The sequence below is a fragment of the Spinacia oleracea genome, chromosome 4, assembly GCF_020520425.1.
Source record: "Spinacia oleracea cultivar Varoflay chromosome 4, BTI_SOV_V1, whole genome shotgun sequence".
NCBI classification, from domain to species: Eukaryota; Viridiplantae; Streptophyta; class Magnoliopsida; order Caryophyllales; family Amaranthaceae; genus Spinacia; species Spinacia oleracea.
The window spans coordinates 26965882-26978530 of record NC_079490.1 but is presented as its reverse complement, the minus strand read 5'-3'; the positions used below and the strand labels follow the sequence as shown (position 1 = coordinate 26978530).

The 12649-nt window shown below is 35.2% G+C and overlaps 1 non-coding gene across 1 annotated transcript; it reads left to right on the top strand.

The window, feature by feature from the left end:
- Positions 1 to 2654: 2654 nt before the first annotated feature.
- Positions 2655 to 2726, top strand: TRNAE-UUC (transfer RNA glutamic acid (anticodon UUC)). Its single transcript has one exon. It is a non-coding gene; the product is annotated as a tRNA-Glu (tRNA).
- The last annotated feature ends 9923 nt before the right edge of the window (positions 2727 to 12649 follow it).

Here is a 12649-nt window from a genome sequence, read left to right as displayed (position 1 = left end):
TCATTTCAATCTATTTATGCACATTTAAGGATCATTGGGTCGTTATAGTTCATATTTAGACTAAAATGATATTTAATCTAATGCTCCCATCAAATTTTTGTTTTTGAAGGTCTACACTACGAGGAATGCGCCTTATGCTAGTGAGGAAATTGATGTGGTTCGTGAGCAATGGGCTAAGTTATTTACCAGCAAGTATTTATTATTGGCCTGAGCGCGTTTGATCGAGTTGGCTTAGATGTTATAGAACAATATTTTGTATTAAAATGTATGCGTACGTTGAAATTGGAACGTACATATATTTAAATGTATCAGTACGTGCACTTTGATTTTGGAATATATACAAAACTACAGTTATTGTTTATATATTTGTTATACAGGTTGCGATATTCTATTATGGTTACGACAGGTTTCTATATTTGGTGCAAAGTCCCTCAACAAAATTAGAATTTTCCGGCCAAAATTGTTTGTTGCAGCGTACATATATATGTGTACGCTGCAACAAGGGTGTAAATTTTGGCAAATTTTCAGACTTGTTGCAGCGTACAAATAGATGTACCCTGCAACAAGTGGAGTTTTTTGCAGCGTACACTTCTTTGTACGCTGCAACAAGTCACTATTTTTGCCAAAATTTTGACACTTGTTGCAGCGTACATGCATATGTACGCTGCAAAAAAGTACTTTTTGCAGCGAACATTGTACGCTGCAACAAGTTCAGACTTGTTGCAGGCCCCCCAGTTGCAGCATATGATGTACGCTGCAACAGGGGTCTAAAAGCCCGCTGCAATAAGGGTTTTTTCTACTAGTAATTAGGAAAAATAAGGGTTGGTCAAGTACAATTTATAACTAAAATAAGTTCAGATAAGTCCAGATAAGTTCAGTTAAGTTCAGATAAGTTCAGATAAAATAAGTTCAGGAAAAATAAGTGGACATCAGATGAATAGAACGCAGCCTTACAATATCTTGGAAACAAAACAAAGTAAAAAATCCTAGCCACTTCTTATCTCTCAACTCTAATTGTAAGTCTCCAATAAAATAAAAGGTATTTTGAATTATTATTTGGTTAAATTTAGTCCCAGAAAATAGGAATCTTTGATAAACATACTCCCTCCGTCCCGGAATACTTGACCTGTTTTCCTTATCGGGTCGTCCCTTAATACTTGACCTGTTTCTAAAAATGGAAATATTCTAACAATATTATATTATTTCTCACTCCATCCCTATTAACCCACCTACCCCCTACTCCATACAAAAAATAATTAAAAATTCAACCCCTACTCTCCCCCAACCCCACCTCTTAACCCACCTCCCACTAACTACATTAAAATAATACCCCACTATCAACTACTACTGGCCTATTAAATTAAATAAGTCAATTCAAGTCCCTTAAACTCTGTGCCGGTCAAACCGGGTCGAGTATTCCGGGACGGAGGGAGTATTTCTTAATCAAATATTTGATGAGGCCTCGAACTTGAAGTTCAGTCTATCGAACTTTGAGCCGAGTCGAGATTGGATATAAAGTACTTAGTTGGAGCTCGAGCTCAATAGCTTCGAGCTCAAACCGAGTTTTCCGAAGCTCGATTTCTGCTCAATTCGTTAACACTCCTAATCCAAAGCTTTTATTCTGTTCACTTACTCTCACTTATTTTAAGAAAAATAAGATAAGTTAAGTTTAGCCAAAATTTAGTTAATATACAGTAGTTCCTCTTCTTTCTCCCTCTCCCTCTTTCGCTTTCTCTACCTCTCCTCTTTTAAGAGTTTATGACAAACTAGGGTTATATGGGCCGAAAATAAAAAAGTTTCAATTTCAAGCCATTTATCTTTAGTTTAGTTTAGTTTTGTTTGTAATTCATTTCCGTCCCTTTATCTTAAATATACATTTTGAAGCTGCTCGTAGGCGTCAGCTTCTTCGGCATCGGTTTTAGTTTTTCCTGTTTTGGTTGTTGTCCTTTTGTCAAAAAAAAAAAAGCTGTTTTGTTCTACTGAGTTTAGCGTAATACTCCATAAGTTATTGTGTTTTTGTTAAAGATATTAATGTGGGGTCGAAAGGTAAAACTTTAGAATTCAGATGAATCAAATGAAATCATCTTCATCATGGGATCACGGCTACAACAAATCAGGCCATAAACTCCCTCGTTAAAGAAGAATGTAAAATTCAGCAATATTAAAAAAGCGTATGTATAAAGAATGTTCAACACACAAGGTCGTCCCCATTACTGAAAGAAAGTTATTATTTGATTCCATTTTTGTGTATATGATAGATTCAAATTCTTAATTTGTGTAGTATGTGTTTTATGACATGCTTCTTATTAATAAATTAATTTATAATTAAAAGAAAGTTCATATAAGTAAAATAGTTGAATAAAACACACTCTATAAATGATTAGGTGTCAACATTTATTTTAACTACTCCGTAATATTCTTATATCTTCTATAAGAATTTAACAAGATTTCATATGAGTCATATGACTATATTTTATCACCAAAAATAATCATAGTAAAAATTTGTGAATAGCGTAAACGTCTAAACGTTGTGAGTAAAAATGGAGGAAGGAAGTGCTTGTTTACAGTGCTTTTGATGGAACGCAAGTGTTTACAGTCGACAAATACAGTACAGCACTATATATATAAGTTATAATCGGATTATAATCATTCAATCCGATGTCGTCCAGCGGTTAGGATATCTGGCTTTCACCCAGGGGACCCGGGTTCGATTCCCGGCATCGGAATTTTTTGTACATCTCTGTATTTTCGGACGAAGACAAATAAAGGAAACTTACCAAATATACAACTCATATTACAGCTCTGTTTTTTTAAACCGAATAATATTGATCGACTTTGCATTTCCGGACAAAGACAAATACTTCGTAAAGGATACTTACGAAATATGCAACTCGTGTATGGTACAACACAAATTCTTATTTATAATGGGTGTACAATAAATATTGTACACCGAAGTAAAGTTGACTTAAAATGCTTTAAAGTTACATTTATATATGTAAAAGTTATCTATTTTTTAATGATAAATTTTTCATTTGAATAAAAAATTATTTCTTCAAAATCACTAATAATGTATAAATTAATCATTTAACCCTTTAAAATGTTTATCTATCAACTTTTTAATTTTATAATATAAAAGTTACAGAAAAATAGGTTAAAGTTACGAAAAACTGCATAAAAGTTGTCTTGGTGTACAATAAATTTATTGTACACCTTGTGCGCGCAAGACTTTTTGATGGTACAACTACGTTATTGTACATTTATTCATTTGGATCCCCTTAGTACGTAGAGATGAGTTTGAGAATTGAATTAGTTTTTGGGACCTGTACAAAATACAAGGCCAATGCCTTGATGGATTTTCAGAATAAATAAAAAAAGTTACAAAATACATTTACATTATTTTCTTTTTCTATCGATCATTGCCTCTACTAATATAAAACGGGGTACTTTTTTTCTTTAACTTTCATTAATTAACGTATATAGTCAATTTATTCCAACTTCATTTTCATTAATTAGCATGCTAACTTGTCTTGAACTTGATATGTTTCCTTAATGGCGAAGGACTGCTCCCTTGGATCGTTAATAAACTTAATAAGACTATCATAAAAACAGACAAGACTTTAGTTAGATCATGTACTATAAACAGACAAAGAGGAATTCATAAACAATATTAAGGGGTATTGGCCATGAATAACAGCAACTACGATGCAGGGGAAGATGCATAAGTATTGAGGCTTACATTGTATATTGGGCTAAACTATGTAATTAGTTAATTAATGTCTCCATTTAATAGCTACAGCCTATCTCTATATTGGGCTTTAGGGCTTTGGCTTAGGTTGTATATAATACACATTCTGAGAAATACAAACGCAAGAACAAACAATTAAACCTAATCTATCATGGTATCGGAGCTAGCAGCCTAGCAACCATATCATCTCGTTTTTTTCTCTACGTTCTTGTCTCACTCTCTACCGAAACCAAGGCCTACACCAGCGTTGTTTGACCTTGCTTCACGATGGATGAGAATGGTAAAATTGATCCTTCATCTCCATATTTTCTCGCCTTCGGAGACAGACCTGGTAACCTAATAACCCATGTCTTGCTTCGCGGGGACAATTACCTGGATTGGTCGAGGGCGATGATGACGTCCCTCAAATCGTGCTGCAAATATGTGTTCGTTGATGGTACTATCAGCAAACCTACGGAGAAGAAGAAGTTTCTCGATTGGGATACGGTGAACTCCATGATTGTCTCTTGGATTACGAAGAGCATGGAGCCCAAAGTCGCGGCTGCGATTCCGTATTTTCAGGAAGCTAAACCATTATGGGATTTCTTGGCTAAGAAATACACAGTGGCCAACGGGCCGCGTCTACAACAGCTTAGGGCTGATATTATTGACTGTAAGCAATCTAAGGCAATGTCTGTGGAAGACTATTATACGAAACTGATGGGTCTGTATGAGGATTTGGCTCAATTCAAGCCTCTGCATTCTTGTGACTGTGGCGGATGTGCGTGTGGTATCACCAACAAGCTGGCTGGTGATCGCAATGAAGAAATTTTTCATCAATTTTTGATTGGTGTGGATGACGAGTTGTATGGTCTTGTTCGGACCAATTTACTGTCGCGAGTTCCGTTGCCTTCCTTGGACGAGGCTTACTTAGCCTTCACGCAAGAAGAACGTTCTCAAGGAGTTGCTCGTGGGAAAGCCGCGAAGGACACCATTGAATCTCAGTCTATATTTGCTCTTCATGCAGATCGTCCAAGGCGTTTTGAGAAGGACAAATCCAAGCTTTCATGCTCTCACTGCAAACAAGGAGGGCATGATGTGAGTACCTGTTTCAAACTTCATGGTGTGCCGGAGTGGTATGAGGAGCTGCGGAGTCGCCGAGCCAAGAGTGGGTCCACTGGCAGTCGTCCTACGTTTACTGCTCAACCTGGTCGTGCACGTGGTCCTCCTGCCCGAGCCAATGCCGTGGCTGCCTCCTGTGGCAGTGATGATGGTAACGAGACAGCAGCTTCTTTGTGTTAGGTTATGATTCATATGACAGTTCATAAATCATGCGGAAAAACCATAAAGCCAGGAAACATATTATTTACACATAATCATTTAGCATAGTTTAGATGCATACTCTTTGTTGCGTGCCTTCCCTAGCTGCGCCCGAACCGAACAAGAACAAGTCTTTAGGACTCCAAGTGTCGTCCCTCCGTAGATAGTCCACAGCACGTCCGGATCCGCCTTAAGATTGACCAACTAGAATCGCCCTTAAGGTTCTAATATTTTCGGTTGGGTAGGCAAGAATATTGGCTGATTTTTCTGCTTAAAAATCTTAGTTTTGAATACTTAATAAACTTATATATAAATAATGACCCCTAGGCCTTTATTTATAGAGTTATGGAAAAGGAATCGCAATCCTAGTAGGATACGAATTAATTGAAATTAGAATCCTACATGAATTCTATTTAATTAATTTATCTAATTAGGAATAGGAATTTAATCACACACTAACTCTTGCAGTTTTAGGAATCACGCATGAGCACAAACTCACACACACACACGGCAGCCACAAGGGCTGCCCATGCGCATGCGAGCAGCAGCCCATGCAGCGCGGCCCACGCATCCGTGGCCTTGGTGCGCGCTGGGCTTGTGGCGTGCGTGCTTGCTGGGCGATGGCCCGGCTTCGTGCTGGGCCTTCGTCCGGCAGGCCTCGTCCGATGCTAATTCGTACGATACGCTTCCGATTAATTTTCCATTTCCGGAATCTATTTCCGATACGAACAATATTTAATATTTCCGATTCCGGAATTAATTTCCGTTTCGAACAAATATTTAATATTTCCGTTTCCGGAATTATTTTCCGATTCCGGTAATATTTCCGATTCTGACAATATTTCCGTTTCCGGCAATATTTCCGATTCTGGTAATATTTCCATTTCCAATAATATTTTCCGATACGTACCATGTTTCCGTTTCCGGCAACATCTACGACTTGGATAATATTCATATTTCCGATACGATCCATATTTCCGTTTCCGGCAATATCATCGTTTCCGGAGTATTCATTTCTTGTCTGTGACGATCTTAGCTCCCACTGAAACCAAGATCCGTCGGTTCCGAATATTCATAGATGGAGTATTTAATGCCATTAAATACTTGATCCGTTTACGTACTATTTGTGTGACCCTACGGGTTCATTCAAGAGTAAGCTGTGGATTAATATCATTAATTCCACTTGAACTGAAGCGGCCTCTAGCTAGGCATTCAGCTCACTTGATCTCACTGAATTATTAACTTGTTAATTAATACTGAACCGCATTTATTAGACTTAACATAGAATGCATACTTGGACCAAGGGCATTATTTCCTTCAGTCTCCCACTTGTCCTTAGGGACAAGTGTGCATTTCCTAATTCCTTTGTCGCTCGATGCTTGCTCTTGAACATAAGGTAAGAGTTGTCATCCTTATTATGTCCAGAGGTGTTCCTCGGTTTCAGAGTTCAACTGATCAAATAAACAGATAATCATAGCCTATGATTCATCCGAGCACGGCCATGCATTTCACAGTTTCTAGCTCTCCGAGTGGCCTTGTACAACTTTTAAGCATCTCATCCCGATTTATGGGAGGACAATCCCAATCTTGCGATCTTGAGATTAGACTTCGTTTGATAGGTGATTACCTGAGCGTTGCCTTTATAGCCTCCTTTTACGGTGCGACGGTTGGTCAACGTCAAAGCAACCAGTTCTCAAACAAGTAATCTCAAATCACTCAGGTATTGAGGATTTAGTGTCTAATAATTTAATGAAATTTACTCATGACAGATTTTCATCTCTTACAGTAAAGTTTCATAGGTCTTGTCCGATACTAGTCTTCCCAAAGTAAGTATCTATGCAAATGATTATGACATTGCCATGTCCACATAGTTCAAGAAACAGAACTACTAGTCATCTTGCATTCTAATCGTCTAACGTTTTCTATGCGTCCAACTTTATAGAAAACTCCGATTAGGGACCATTTTCAATCTTTGACATTCAAGTTCACTTGACAGACATTTCTTAGTCACAGGGCTGGTCCTGACAGTCTATCTTGAATATATCGTCAAATTGAAGGGACTCATCATTTAATACTAAACCAAGATTAAATGGAATATGAAAATACATTTCATATATGATAAATGTTCAACCCCAATGTTTTATAACCATGGGCCTCAAACCCATTTTCTAAAACAATTCATGGAATTCAAAGCTATGCTTGATTTCCAGTGCTACAATGTAAGTGTTGCTTCTCACTTGTTGCATAGGTTTAGTTATCATGCTTTGCCAATCTTAATATCCTTTTCATCGAATGTTCTTCGAGATAGATGATAAGATCTTTTGAGTATGTTTATTTTGTGATCTAGTCTTTCTCGCTACAATGGTGGTTCTACGCATTTCTCAATGAAGAACCATCAAGTTAGCAGACCTTTTTCTTGCTTCAAGAGTGGTTCTACGCATTTTTCAATGAAGAACCATCAAGCCAGCAGATAGGTGATCTTCCCAAGTTCAGTGAAGAACTTTAAACAACCCTGTTTTATTGCTTCTTAGGCAATAATTACTTTTACTTCAACTGTATAGGTTGCTAGTGATGCTTTGTTTGGATTTACCTATCCAAGCAGTTCATAGATATGTGGAAGACTCTCCAACTATATCTTAGAACATAGAAATTATTATTTTAATTTCCCACGCAACAACTCATGGTCTCCAATCCATGTTGCCATTTCAAAACACGATGCTCTCTAGCTCGTCCTTATCAATGGTTAACTCCAAAGGGTCTTGCTTGATCCTTTGCCAGTGTTTATGCGTGTAGCATCAATATTTAGCATATCTTTATTTCCTTGAATCAAGAACTATTCCTATGTACCTTTTCAAGTACCATAAGTATTCTTGATCTCAATCTAGTTGATCTTCACTTAGATCAATAGAGATTGGTATATGTTCGTCATGGCTAAAGTCATACGATACGTTTTTGGCGATCCTCATATTATATCATACATGATAAATTCTTTTGCAGAATAATTCCCAATTGAATTCTATTCATGTAACTTTAGCTTATTCAATTTCAGCAGATACTGAATCCAGCTAAATTCTTTGACATATAATATAGGTTAAGAATCTCATTTAGACTCTTTGATGTTTAACTTAGTAAATGCTTATACATAGTTCAAACATCCTTTACTTAGATTTATTCACATGGGTCGAATATCTCCAATGGAGACTTTCGTGTTTGATTTAGTAAATGCCATTACTTAATCCAAAACAATATCATAAGATTTTTGTAAATAGATCTTAATACCAAGTATGTACTAAGTTTCGCCATGGTCCATCATTGATGAATAATTTCAAATCTAAGTCATTAGCATTTGAATGTTATTTCACAATAGAGAGATATGTGTGTGATACACATAGGACCAAATAAGTTTTTATGTACTCCCACTAAACTTCTTATACATCTATAAGAATCATGTATATTTTATGAAACTAAAATGCTTATTAGCTTCACTTAAAATACAGTTCCAATTCCCAATTGCTTGCTTAAATCTGTACTTAGATTTTATAAGCTAGCTTTCCTTTTCAAGCATTTATTTGGATCCACAAATCCTATGACATACCATGTACATAGTTTATTCCAACATTTGATTGAGGAATACGTTTTGTCATCCAATTGCTATATGTACCAATATGCAATCATTGCTTGAATTATAGACTTGAGCATTACGATTATGCATGAGGTTTCAACACAATTTACACCATGAATTTGCTTGTAACCTTTAGCAACTAATCTAGCTTTGTGTGTGAACACAATTCCATGTTTGATGGTTTTTATCCTTAAAACAAACTTGCAACCAATAGGTGTGAACCCATTCTTGCAAATCAACAAAATTTCAATTTTGTCATCAAAACATTGAGTATGTTTTATGGCCTCTAACCATTTAAAACATTTGAGTCTATATATGGCCTCTAACCATTTTAGGGAATCTGGGTTTCGTCATAGCTTTCTTACAAGTCACAAACTAATTAATCTACATGATAATAGTTTGACTGCAAGTTGTAGGTTTCTTCACTATTTAATAGAAGAATCTCATAGTTTCATTGACCTGATCTCTATGTTTCTTCACTATCTAATAGAAGAGTCTCATAGTTTCAGTGACTTGAATTCTATGCCTACTTGGGTATAGAACATCAAACAATAGAATATCAATAGCCACTTGAAAGTCCTTTGAATATTCTGTTCTCCTTGAAGCACTTGTAAAGTCTTCTAAGAGATATCTATTCTTTAAAGCCACTTCTAAAGTCCTTAAAGAATAAGTTCGGATTTTCTGAAGCACTTCGAAAAGCCTCCGGAATGTCCGTTTATGTTTGTTGTTCGCCTCGAAAACTTTCGAGGTCTATTTTCTCCCACTTGTCATTTTGGAAACGAATCTCCAAAAGGACATTATTTCGAGCAAACAAACATTATGTGCTCAAAAATTCGTGGTAGAAACAATACCCTTGTGTCTCATTTGAATAAATCACAATGAAACATATATCTAGACTTGAGCCTTAGTTTGTTGAATAACAAACACTAAGCTCCCACTGAGTTTAGCAACTCTTTAGATATATATATAATTGAAAAGATATCCTGAAATTACTTTTCAATAGCTTTGACGAATTTGGTTTAGTTTGGTGGTAGTTGAGCATTTTGTTTTAGAAATTATAGGAAAAGTCTTTATGATTCATCATTGATCGAATCAAGTACTAATCGACTTCGATCATTCCAACTTAGATATGCCATATCTTATGGACCTAGATTGTGAAATTACAACACACAATCATTGATGATCATATTTGGTCTTAAGTAATCATCAACATGATCTAACCTAGATCTTTATGATTTCTTGCCAAGTGGATTTTATACTTCTGAATCTTTGAACTAGCCAAACAGATTCAACTTATATCACATTTGAGTAAATAAACCTATATTCACTCAAATCCATGTGAAATAATAAAGTCATAAAATCTTTCTTTAGCTTTGAACTCTATTGTCTAGGCGTTCTAACAATAGTTCATATCTTTTGTTACTTTCAACAAGTAAGACTTGTCGTCTTAAATTGATCTAGAAATCAATCAACTTTCAAAAGTCCATTAAAATAGAGCTTTTGAATGTTAACTTGTTGATATGGTCTAAGCAACAATGCCAAAGATTTAGTGGAACTCAAATCAAGGGGTTGATTTGAACCTAGTAAAGTTCTTTAAAGAGTTGTTTGTTTTAATCAAGCATATTGACTCAACCTGTAATTGACCATTTCATTCAAATAAACAAACAAACATTGTTTTTGTTTTTCTTGAATGTGAGTCTTTCTGTGTTTGAAGCAGAAATTTAGGTATGCTGATTATGGAACAAAATAGCCATTAAGTTCCAGCCTTGAAAGGACTTAAAACAAACTAGATGACCCTACAACTAATGTAGCATTGCCATGCTTCATTTCCCACTTGTAGGTCATTAGTGTATCCTAGCTTCCATTGTTTGAGTTATTACCGAAGTAAGAACCTCAAGCGGTATATGATACCAAGGAAGTTTGATTGCTAGGTCACTTCTCTTTAAACTTATAGGTAGAACCGGAATCGTAAATTCCTTTCATTTGTTCCTTTGTTTTCCTATTTCTTGTACCCTTTCTTATAGTCTTAAGAATTGAATTCTTTAGTGTTGACTTTTATACTTTGTTAGACATGTCCAATGTCACCAACAAGGTTCTTTACCATTTATGTTGAATATTTTGTTTCAACTAGATGATCTTACCAGAAGCTTCTAAAGTTCTCTAAGCATCGATCTATTCGAATGTCTAGGGACTAGACTCATTCGAGAATTAAATGGACAAAGATATTAGGTTGTTAACCATTGGTAAAGCTGAGCGTATTAAACTCAATGCTTTATGATCTCAAAACTACAGTGTATTTTGAATTCACAAGCACCAATTGGTTTGCCATTCGATTTTGATATTCGAAAACAACCATAAAAGTCGCTATAAGAAACGTACATTTTAAATTGCTCACTTTCTCTCTTTTCCGTGAATCGTTCTTGGATTTACTACCAATCGAGGAAATTTACTGTTACCTTTCTAAAAGGATTTATTGCAGTGCAAGATATTTAATTATAAACAATAATTAAAACATACATTGAAGCATGCAAAGTCTAAACATTTATCATGAATAATAACTTGAAATTAAAGCAACCATGCAATTCAAACAAGTTATTAGCATTTTATTCGAATTATGTGTTCCGGCAGGTGTGAATAAAATGATTCCAAGACCCTAAAACCATTGAAGAATTAAGCACAGTTTGTCGACTCAATTCTAAAACATTTTAGGTAAGCAAAAGCCTTTTGCTAATAGTCTAGAAACTACTCTTGGTTGATAGGCACGTCTAAGAACTTATTAGGTAAACCTATCGATTTCGCCACGACATAAAATGACTCCTTACTTATATCGTTGAGTTTCACCAAAACTAACATGTACTCACAATTATTTGTGTACCTTGCCCCTTTAGGACCAATAAGTAACACCTCGCTGAGCGAAAACTATTACTAGATTGATGTAAAGGATATCCAAGCAAGTGTATATTTTGGCATGGCACCTTTTAACTCAATTTTTAAGTTTGGAACTTAAGGCTCTTACTATGTTGGTTAGATTTTAAGTGAACTAAAATCCTTAATCATGCAACATAATCAAGCCATAATCTTATGCATAATTAAGACATATTTAAAGCAATAAATAACTTAAAACATGCATAAGATAAATGTGATCTAGTATGGCCCGACTTCATCTTGAAGCTTTAACTTCAAAGTCCGTCTTGAAAATCTCCGTGGGAGGCACCATTTTCTTCAAATAGGATAAGCTATAACTAATTACAACTATTTGATGGTACGCAGACCATATTTGAATTGAAAAATAACTTTGGTGCTTTAGACCAATTACATTCAAATTAATGGTACGCAGACCATATTTTCTATCCTATTTGGGCCATACTAGTCACTTCATAACCTGCAAAACAGTACATGTACAATATATACCATTCACCCATTCATTATCATGAATGGCCCACATAGCTGGTTAGTAAAACACATTATGCATCACGTAAACATTTGCAGCAATTAATCAAGGGCACCAACAATCTACCAATTATTCAGTCCTTATTAATTCTAATCAAGTTGTTTTAACCTTAAGGATTTGTAGACCTAATCAAGAGTTTATGACTAAAAAGCGCTCCCACTTAAACCAATAAATTCATATGCTTTACTAATTTTAAACATAAAATTGTATTTCTAGTCTAACCGGAAACATACAAATTTAATTAAAATTTAAAGCTCATATAAATTTATAATTGAATCCAAAAATTTAATTTAATTTCAGTCGCATTTAAATTAATTCATGATTTTAATTTTAGTAAAATAATTAGAATAAATTCCATTTATTATAATTATAATATTCAAAATTAAAATCCAAGAAATTAATTCAAATTATTAATTTTAAAATTAATTAAAATTACGTGAACTGAAATTTTCAAATTAAACATTCAAAACGATCTAATCGTAACGCAAACACCCTACGCGTTGCACGCCCATGGGCCGTACGCACACAGCCA